The sequence below is a fragment of the Mustela nivalis genome, assembly GCF_964662115.1.
Source record: "Mustela nivalis genome assembly, chromosome: 10".
NCBI lineage: Eukaryota > Metazoa > Chordata > Mammalia > Carnivora > Mustelidae > Mustela > Mustela nivalis.
Window position 1 is genome coordinate 32,908,478 of NC_139029.1, and position 9,985 is coordinate 32,918,462.

Sequence of the window (9,985 nt, forward strand, 5' to 3'; positions counted from 1 at the left end):
GCAGGCTCTCTACTGAGCAGAGAGCCCGATGTGGGGCTCAATTCCAGGACCCCAGGATCATGATCTGAGCCGAAGGCAGAGCCATTAACCCACTGAGCCACCCAGGCGCCCCTCTCCTGTCATATTTTTTTTTTTTAAAGATTTTATTTATTTATTTGACAGAGAGAAATCACAAGTAGATGGAGAGGCAGGCAGAGAGAGAGAGGGAAGCAGGCTCCCTGCTGAGCAGAGAGCCCGATGCGGGACTCGATCCCAGGACCCTGAGATCATGACCTGAGCCGAAGGCAGCGGCTTAACCCACTGAGCCACCCAGGCGCCCCTCTCCTGTCATATTTAGGGCGTGTTTGCCCCAAGCCTGAAGTCTTGTACCTATGTCTAGCCTGGATTTTTCCAGAACCTTTATTTATGCTGAGCCTTCATCCCCTCTCTTTTTCCCTGGAACCTCTCTGAGCCCTCACCCTGGGGCAACATGCTTGAGCTCCTCACCCAGCCTCCGGGCCTGAGCCCACTGATCAGTCCTCACAGCAGAACCCTGCCCTCGGTGAACTACAGGTGGATTATGGCCTCTGAGGTAGTCCGTTTCAGGGAGCCGCAGAGGAAGTAGAGGCCGGAGGCTGCGGATGGGGCCTGAGCTCAGAGAGTGGGAGTGGAGACAGACCTGGGCACTCAGCCCCCAGCCATGGTCGGGAATGTTCTCAGAGAGCACTGACCTCTCACCCCAACCCCCCGCAGTTCCAGGATCCGCTGCCTCCCCTGTCCCCACTTCAAGGCCTGGCAACCGCCTCTGGAGCAACTGGGGTATCACCATGGCAACCAGGCCAGGCCAGTGTGTGGGTGGGGCTGCTTTAAAGACTTATTGCCCCAAAACCCAGGCGTGATTCTTTCATTTTGGTAATCCTCAGGGGCCCTGTGGGTGAGGGGTCTGGAACAGGAGGGACCCTTTGCTCCCCACCATGACTCTCAACCCAGAGAGATGTTTCTCTGGACTCAGCCAGATCCTGCCAGAGACAATCTAGTGGAAAGCCCAAGATCTCTGTCTGGGGGGCTCCCGGGCCCCCACCAACACAGTAGGTGCCTGTGGATCTAGCCCCACCCTGACTCCCCAGTAGCAGAGCTAGAGGGGAGGCTGGACGGTCTGACCTCTTGCCCCTGCCCTCCGGGCTGTGATTTTTCAGGGGTGAAAACTTGTCCATGGAGTCCCTGATGGGAGGAGCGGAGGAGTGGCTGTGGGGGTGGGCGCTGCCCGGGGCTAGGTGACCTACACAGAGGTCTCGTGTGGGCGATTAGCTGTCACGCTGGGTCTAAGCTCCTTACCCTGAGAATCTAGCCTCCCCACCCCCAGGTCTAATCCTGAGGTGGGGGGAAGGGCCTTGGTGGGTCCCTGGTGACCCATTTAGCATAACCAGCTATGGCCCTCTTGGCTGGGTAGAGCCTCTCTCCGTCCCTGGGAGCGTCTCTGCCTCTTCCTGCCTTGTCTTGGCATCTGGGTTTCTGTCTCCTTGTCTCCGCCTCCGTGGGTATTTTGTGCCTTGTCTCTGTGAAGAGCTTTGTGGCTCTGACCCTGTGAAACTCTGGTTGGGAACAGAGGGCAGGGATGCCACTAGGTAATGGGTTATAGAAAACTCAGCGACAGGAAGTTTTGGGGACACAGGCTGGTAAGTGACCTGGGGTTTTAGACAACCCGGGGTCTAGGTAGTAATGTGTTGTGGGTGACCCAGTGGGTGAGGAAAATTGGGTTGTTTGTATTTGACACTTGCATCGGGTCGCCCTGAATTGTGGCTAATGCAGCATCTGGGTCACTCAATGGTAGCGATTCAAAAAGAATCTGGGAGACTGTAGGAGTGGCCGCAGTGGTTTTCATCAGAGGGTGATCCGTTTGTGTCTGGAGACAGTCTAGGTTGTCACAACTGGGAGAAAGGTGTGCTAAGCGTCTAGTGGGAGGAGGCCTGGAATACCGCTCACAACCCACAGCGCACAGGACAGGCCCCCCACAACAAAGAATATGGGGCCGACATGCAGACTGTCTGCTCCGAAGCTGGCTGCCCAGGCTGAAATCCCAGCTTTTGCACTCTGCCATCTTGAGCAATTTTCCTCCTATCTAGCATGGACTACGCTTCTGCGGTTATTGGAGTTACTGGGCCCATACCTGGAAAGTGGTCCTCCTAGCGCCTGGCACTTAGTGACTCTTGTTCATTGACTCCTGCCCAGAGAGAATACGAGTAGATCTAGATCCCGGGACTCAGACACTCTCTCCCTTTCTCATTACAGCTTCTTCTGCAGGTGGGACTCTTCCGGAATCCACACAAGATTCCCCATGCAGGATCCACACAGGGAGCCACACAGCCAAAAGCAGCTCAGGTCTTCCATCACAGGGGCCTTGGTTGGGTCAGAGGAACAGAGAGAAGCTTTTCCTGGCTTCCGTACTTCCAAATCCCGAAGATCGGCTCTGATTGGCTTAGCGGGCACCATGTAAATACATTCATTAACTCTTATCATCTTCATACCACCAACGTGGGGAAGTAGGTAGACGCTCATACCTTCCTCTTCCAACAGCTAAGGAAACTGATGCGCAGAGATGAAGTAACTTGCCCAAGTCTACACGGCCAGTAAACAGCAAGCAATGGGATTTGATCTGAGGTAGTCTGGCTCAAACACGTGCCCTCGCAAAAGCCACCATCTTGAATATATTTATGTTTAGATATGTCTGTTTTTGTCAAAAAGTATAAGAAGTAATGTTTTATTATCAAGGCTCAGTCATAGAGGTGTTTTCAACACTCAAGGTTGCTCGTTTTTGTTTTTCTAAGATAAAGTAGTTGTGCTAATAACATGAAGGCACCCATTCTCTTGGGTGAGCTACTGAGAGATTAGTCCTGACTTTAGATATAACAGCCTTGGGGAGAGGAAACAAGGAGAGCTGGTCCTGAGACAAAAGGTCCAGGGAGAAGGGAGGAGAGGATGCAGGTGGGGGTGACCAGGAGAAGAATTAGGTCTAGAGAGGAGACAGCCTGGTCATGAGGTGGGGTTTGGTCAACAATGTTAACCTATCTTTTATGTTTGCGTAATGATCCTAGACCCAACCCAACCCTTTGACTTTTTCTGGAGCATTGAGAGGGGTCCGGCACTGTCAAATCAACTCCACTAAAAACGCACCAGTGTCAGTCACATACACATTGAGGGAAGGAATGACTGGATAGTGAAAGTATCCTGCCTGGGGACCAAGGGCTCAAGAATAGGGGGATAGATGGTGGTGCTGCATTCCTTCCTTATTCATGCCACCGATTTCTTTTTTTGGTGCTTAATATAAGGAATAATCAGATAGGACCATGTAGGTGGGTTATACAGGAAGAGGAAGTTTCCCTCGGGAGTTCACAGAAGCCATTCTGCCTCAAATCGGTGTTAGAGGTGGTGTTATAGTGTCCTCTAGTGGACACTTTAAGAATTTAAGCAATATCAGACTCCGATAGGTACGCTGCTAAATTCACCAAAGACATTATTATTTACCAGGGGATGGCTTCCAGACTGTTTGGAAAGCAGGCCCATGAAAGAGAGGGTGTGTGTGTGTGTGTGTGTGTGTGTGTGTGTGTGTGTGTGTGTGTGTGTCTGTCTGTCTGTCTCTCGGGAGCTGTGCGGCTTCTCCTAACTTCACCATGTAGATAGATGTCAGGAAATGGTGATAGAGGCAAAATGTGGGAGTAGCTGATGGCAATGGCCCAAAGATTTTATTTAAAAATGTGAGAAAACCGAAGCCTGTGGAGATAGGAACTTTTCCCCTTCCCTAAAGTAGACTAAATACGGTGGTTTAAATAAGAGAAGAGGCAGAGCCTGTAAGTTTCCAAGCAGAATTGGCTGCATGCCTGGGGTGGTTCTAGATGTCAGTTATGCTGAGAAACGTCCTGATTCCACGGATTCACTTGGTTCACCTGGAATAGACGGAGAACCGCAGGATATCACAGCCTCATACCCACAGTGTAATAAAGGGATGTTTCTGTCAGAATGGGGAAATAGAAGGGTTTTAGGGGAAGAGCAGATGAATTAGAGGTTCCTTCTTAATGGTAAATGCTTTTGTCATGAAATGTGTGTTTGACTTTTTTTCCTTCTGAGAAGGTACTACGTTCTGTTTTTCGAACCAGAAGCTTCCTCTGATATGACTGGATTGAGAGCTCATTGGTTAAAAGTTAGTATTTGGGGGTTGGGAAAATATTCTTTTTGCCCTTAAGTATGTGAATGAGTTGCCTGATTGTGAGCCTAAGTTTCCCTTGGTGAAATTGTCTTCATGTGTTTGGCTGAGGTATAGTTTGTTTAATTTATGAACACAGTAAGATTTATCTATGAATTAGAGATGTTGAAAAGTTAATTTATTCGATAATAATAAGATTTTTGGTTTTATGTGCATGAATGCGTTAGCTTAATAACCCTTTAATTGAAATAACTCCCACAGAAAATTTCATAAATCATAAATATATAGCTTAACGCATCATTTCAACTTGAACACATCTGTGTAAACTTAATTGTTTTAGTCAGCTCAGGCTGCTGTAACAAAATACTGTAGATCTGATGGCTCGAATTTCAGGCATTTATTTCTCATGGTTCTGGAGGCCGGGAAGTTCAAGATCAAGGTGCTGGCAGATTGGTGAGAAACCTCTTCCTCACTCCCAGAAGGTTACCCTCTCTCTACTGTGGAGGGTGGGGGAGAGGATAAAGGAAGAGGAAAGAGAGCATCCACCCTCTTGTTTTCTTCTTCTTTTTTAAAAAAAGATTTTATTTATTTATTTGACACAGAGAGAGAGCACAAGCAGGGGGAAAAGCAGGCTAGAGAAGGAGAAGTCGGTTGGAGAGGGAGAAGTGGGATCTTGCCAAGCAGGGAGCTGGACGCGGAGCTTGATCCCAGGACCCTGGGATCATGACTTGAGCTGAAGGCAGACGCTTAACCAGCTGAGCCACCCAGGCATCCCTGTGCTTTCTCCTTAAAAGGGCACTCATCCCACCATGGGGTCCCTACCTTCATGACCTCATTACCTCTTAATACCGTCACATGGGGGGTTAGGGCTTCAACATGTGATCTTTGGGGGGCACAAACATTCAGTACATACAATAACCATTTTGTAAAGAAGCCTCCCCATCACCACCCTCTGTCCTCCCCAGGTAACCACTATCCTGACCTCTAACTCCCTAGACTAGTTTTGACTGTTTTTGAACTTTACATATTGTTAGAATTGCATAGTATACACTCTCTGCTATTTCTCAGATTCATTCCTGTTGTTATGTGTAGCAGCCACTTGTTTACTTCCATTGCCGTGTGGTATCCCATTACATTAATGCACGATTTATCCATTCGAGTTCTCCGGCTTTTTGACTATTTCAAGAAATAGAAATCTTTCGGTGCACATACCTACCACTGGGATTGCTGTCCCCCCATCAACTTGAGTAGATAACATCAAATGATGTTATAAAGTGGTTGTGCCAATTTAGACTCCCACCGGCAACGTGTGAGGGTTCAGCCACGATCAAAAAAATATTTATGCCACAGAAATCGGCAACTTCTACAAATCAGAGTTTTTTTTTCTCAGAGAGCCACTTGTTAAATAATTGCCAACAAACCACTGCCAAAACCCACTGTCACAGAAACCGCACATGCTTTCCAATACTTGGTAGAGTCAGTCTTTTTTTCCCCTCAAAAGAAATAATAAAAACTTTCTGATCAAAATTTTAATTGGATATATTTTTAACTCTGATTTAAGAATTTAGAGAAATAATTTTATTAAGATCAAATATATAAGGAGTCAGACATCTCTTATTTTATACACATATATTTACCTCAAATTTAAAAATAGGGTGCCTGGGTGGCTCAGTGGGTTCAGCCTCTGCCTTCAGCTCAGGTCATGATCTCAGAGTCCTGGGATTGAGGCCCGCATGAGGCTCTCTGCTCAGCAGGGAGTCTGCTTCCCTCTCTCTCTCTGCCTACTTGTGATTTCTCTCTCTGTCAAATAAATAAATAAATCTTTTTAAAAAATTTAAAAATAGTACCATTTTCCAGGCCTTTAAAAAAATTGTGTATCTTAAGGTCAAAGGTGAGGAAAAACCAGGACAGTCACATAGCTAGCGAGAGTGTAAACTGAGACGACCGCTTTGGAAAACGTCTGCAGTATTTACAAAAACTAAACGTGCATACCTCCCACAATCAGCATTCTATTCCTGGATATATATACCTAACAGAAATGAATGCTTCTGTCTACCACGAGGCATGGAAGAGAATGTCCATAGCAGCTTTATTCATCATAATCCACACTGGAAACAACCCTGATGTCCATCAACGGCAGAGTGGGTAAATATGTTTTGATAAATTCACACAACAGACTATTACATGGCAATAAAAAAGAACAAAGTAGGGCACCTGGGTGGCTCAGTTGGTTAAGCTACTGCCTTCGGCTTAGGTCATGATCCCGGACTCCTGGGGTCGAGTCCTGCGTCAGGTTCCCAGCTCCATGGGGAGTCTGCTTCTGCTTCTGACCTCCCCTCTCATGCTTTCTCTCATTCTCTCTCTCTCAAATAAATAAATAAAATATATTTTTAAAAAGATTTTATTTATTTATTTGACACAGAGAGACGGAGAGATCACAAGCAGGCAGAGAGGCAGGCAGAGAGAGAGGAGGGAAGCAGGCTCCCTGCTGAACAAAGAGCCCGATGCGGGACTCCATCCCAGCACCCTGAGATCATGACCTGAGCTGAAGGCAGAGGCTGAACCCACTGAGCCACCCAGATGCCCCAATAAATAAAATATTAAAAAAATTTAAAAAAATAATCAGACACAAAAGTGTCCATGCTGTATGATTAGAGTTATATGAAGTTAAAAACTGGCATAGCTAGCCACCGTAGTAGAGATCAGGAAGGAGTTACCCATGGGAGGAGTACTAACTTGCAGGGATGCGAGAGAATCTTCTGGGAAGCTGTACTTATTGTATTCTTGATCTGGGTGGTGATTACACAGGACATATGCATTTAAAATCAATTTGTACACATTACCATTTCTAAATTACATGCCAATAAAATGGAAAAGATTGCCTAACACCCTGTTGTTAAGAGTGATATTACTGAGTCACATTCTTAAATTTCTTTTTTTTAAGATCTTAATTTATTTGTTTGACAGAGAGCCAGCACAAACGGGGGAAGCGGCAGGCAGAACAAGAGGGAGCCCGACATGGGACTCAATCCCCGAATCAACCCTGGGATGATGACCTGAGCCCAAAGCAGATGCTTAGCCAGCTGAGCCACGCCGGTGCCCTTGAGTCAGATTCTTATGTCAGTGCAGGCTCAGTCTTTTTCAATATGTCTTTGACATTGCAGTGTGAAATGAAAATACCATCTTCCATAGGCGTGTGGTAAGAAAGGGGAGAACCAGCTGTTTCTTCGGCAATATTTGACAATACTTTTCATTATGGCAGCTCCAGAGTTCATTAATCATAAGATTTGACAGCTGACAGCTGATATGTGTGTGTGTGTGTGTGTGTGTGTATGTACATATATATATTTATTTATTTAAAAGATTTTATTTATTTTATTTGGCAGACAGCAATCACAATTATTAGGCAGAGAGGCAGGCAGAGAGAGAGGAGGAAGCAGGCTCCCTGCTGAGCAGAGAGCCCGATGTGGGAATTGATCCCAGGACTCTGGGACCATGACCCGAGCAGAAGGCAGATGCCTCAACCCTCTGAGCCACCCAGGTACCCCTATATATATATTTTTAAATCATCACTTGAACGTATTCTGACTCTTTGCTTGTGGGGTTTAGACAGACCTTAGGAATAATAATACTCGGTTTTAATTTGCAACCTTCTGTCTATAGCCATAGATTCAGGGGGAACGAGTTTACATATGATGTCAAAATCCAGCAGCAAAAGATCGCCAGGAACACACCTGTATCAAACACACCTGTAATCCAAGTTAAGTTTCTTCGGCTTGCAGCAACAGGGAGAATGTACCCCAAAGGAATCGGGGGCATCTCAGGCCCGGAGATGCGTCTGGGCTTCTCTGAGAGGTGATGAGGGAAGTAGGAGCCAGGAAACGGGGTGAATGCTGGCAGGAAGTGGGGTGGGGGCCTCAGAGCAGGGTGGGAGAAGGTGGAAAGCGGATCCCAAATGGGCAAATGCTGCCCGTGTAGCTTCTCTGAAGTAACTGTTAGAGCAAGTGCTTTAGCCAAATGGAAAAGCAAATGAGAAAAGTTAGCTGAGAAACAAGGAAGGCCTGATATGCTGAACACAGCAACGGGTAATCAAAGCAGTAAGATTATAGTTAAGTATTAGTAGCTATTGGTATTGTAATTGAGAAAAGATTTTTTTTTTTTTTTTTTTTTTTTTTGACAGACAGAGATCACAAGTAGGCAGAGAGGCAGGCAGACAGAGGAGGAAACAGGCTCCCTGCTGAGCAGAAACCCTCCTATACGGGACTCATCCAGGGACCCCGGGATCACGACCTGAGCCGAAGGCAGAGGCTTTAACCCACTGAGCCACCCAGGCGCCCTGAGAAAAGATTCTTAAACCAGTTATCATAAAAGGCATATGCTCATTGTAAAAACTAATGTAGAAAATGGAGAAATATTTTCTGAATTGCACCAAGGGCCACTATCCCAAAACAATCATCTTCAACATTTGTTGATCATCATTCTAGCCAACTTTCTATGCCAATATATGGAGAACATTAGCTATAAATCATTTAATGATGTACAGTTTAAATAATTCTGTGTTAGGGTCATGGCAGAGATTAGCTGCGGGCCTGGTTTTTGGCTCATATCAGCTCTTCAACTGTGGCTTTGGCCTGAATCCTTAGAAGGTTGAACAGCCAAGCATTTACTTTAGTATCATTTCTGATGTCTTTGAACTTGTGTGTGGTCCATGATCATGATTTCCATCAATTCTTATCAAGGTAACAATGTCTGCAAATTTAAGTAAGCCATGTTATTTAGGTTTACTATTAATATCTGGATATTTTCTCTCAAACATGGGTAGCTGTTTCAGATGCAAATCACTGAAAATGTCCGTCTTTGGGGCACCTGAGTGACTCAGTTGTTAAGCGTCTGCCTTCAGGTCAGGTCAAGATCCCAGGGTCCTGGAATGGAGCCCCACATCGGGCTCCCTGCTCAGTGGGGAGTCTCTTTCCCCCTTTCCCTCTCCCATTCCATCCTCTTATTCTCTTGGGCTCTCTCTGTCAAATAAATAAATAAAATCTTTTTTTTTAAATGTCCTCCTTTGCTTTAGATGCTTAAATTCTTTCAGCCAGTTGAAGTACAAATGCATATTTAATATTTCACGAGTAAAATGTTGTAATAATTGATGATTCGAAAGCTGCTAATTGTGTGTATAAAAGCAATGACTAAGAACTTTCAAACCATTAAATATAGGAGCAGATTAACAGTTAATGCAATTCTTAAGAAAAAAGATGTTAACTAGGTGTCTTTAGGAAGAACTTTATATTATTATTATATTATTTTTTAAGATTTTGTTTATTTTTAATGTTTCAAGTTTTTATTTAAAATTCTAGTTAGTTAATATATAGTGTGAAATTAGTTTCAGGAGTAGAATTTAGTGATTCATTACTTACATAGAACACCCAGGGCTCAGCACAAGTGCTCTCTTTAACGCCCATCACCCATTCTACACCACTGCTCACCCACTTCCCCTCCAGCAGCCCCCAATTTGTTCTCCATTGATGAGAGTCTCTTAGCCGCACCTGGGTGGTTCAGTCAGTTAAGTGTCTGCCTTTGGCTCAGGTCGTGATCCCAGGGTCCTGGGTTCGAGCTCCCTGTTCCGTGGGGAGTCTGCTTCTCCCTCTCCCCCTTCTCATGCTTCCTCTCACTCTCCCTTTCTCTCTGAAATAAATAAATAAAAATCTTAAAAAAAAAAAAAGTCTCTTATGGCAGGGCGCCTGGGTGGTTCAGTAGGTTAAGCATCTGCCTTCAGCTCAAATCATGATCCCAGTGCCCTGGGGTTGGGCT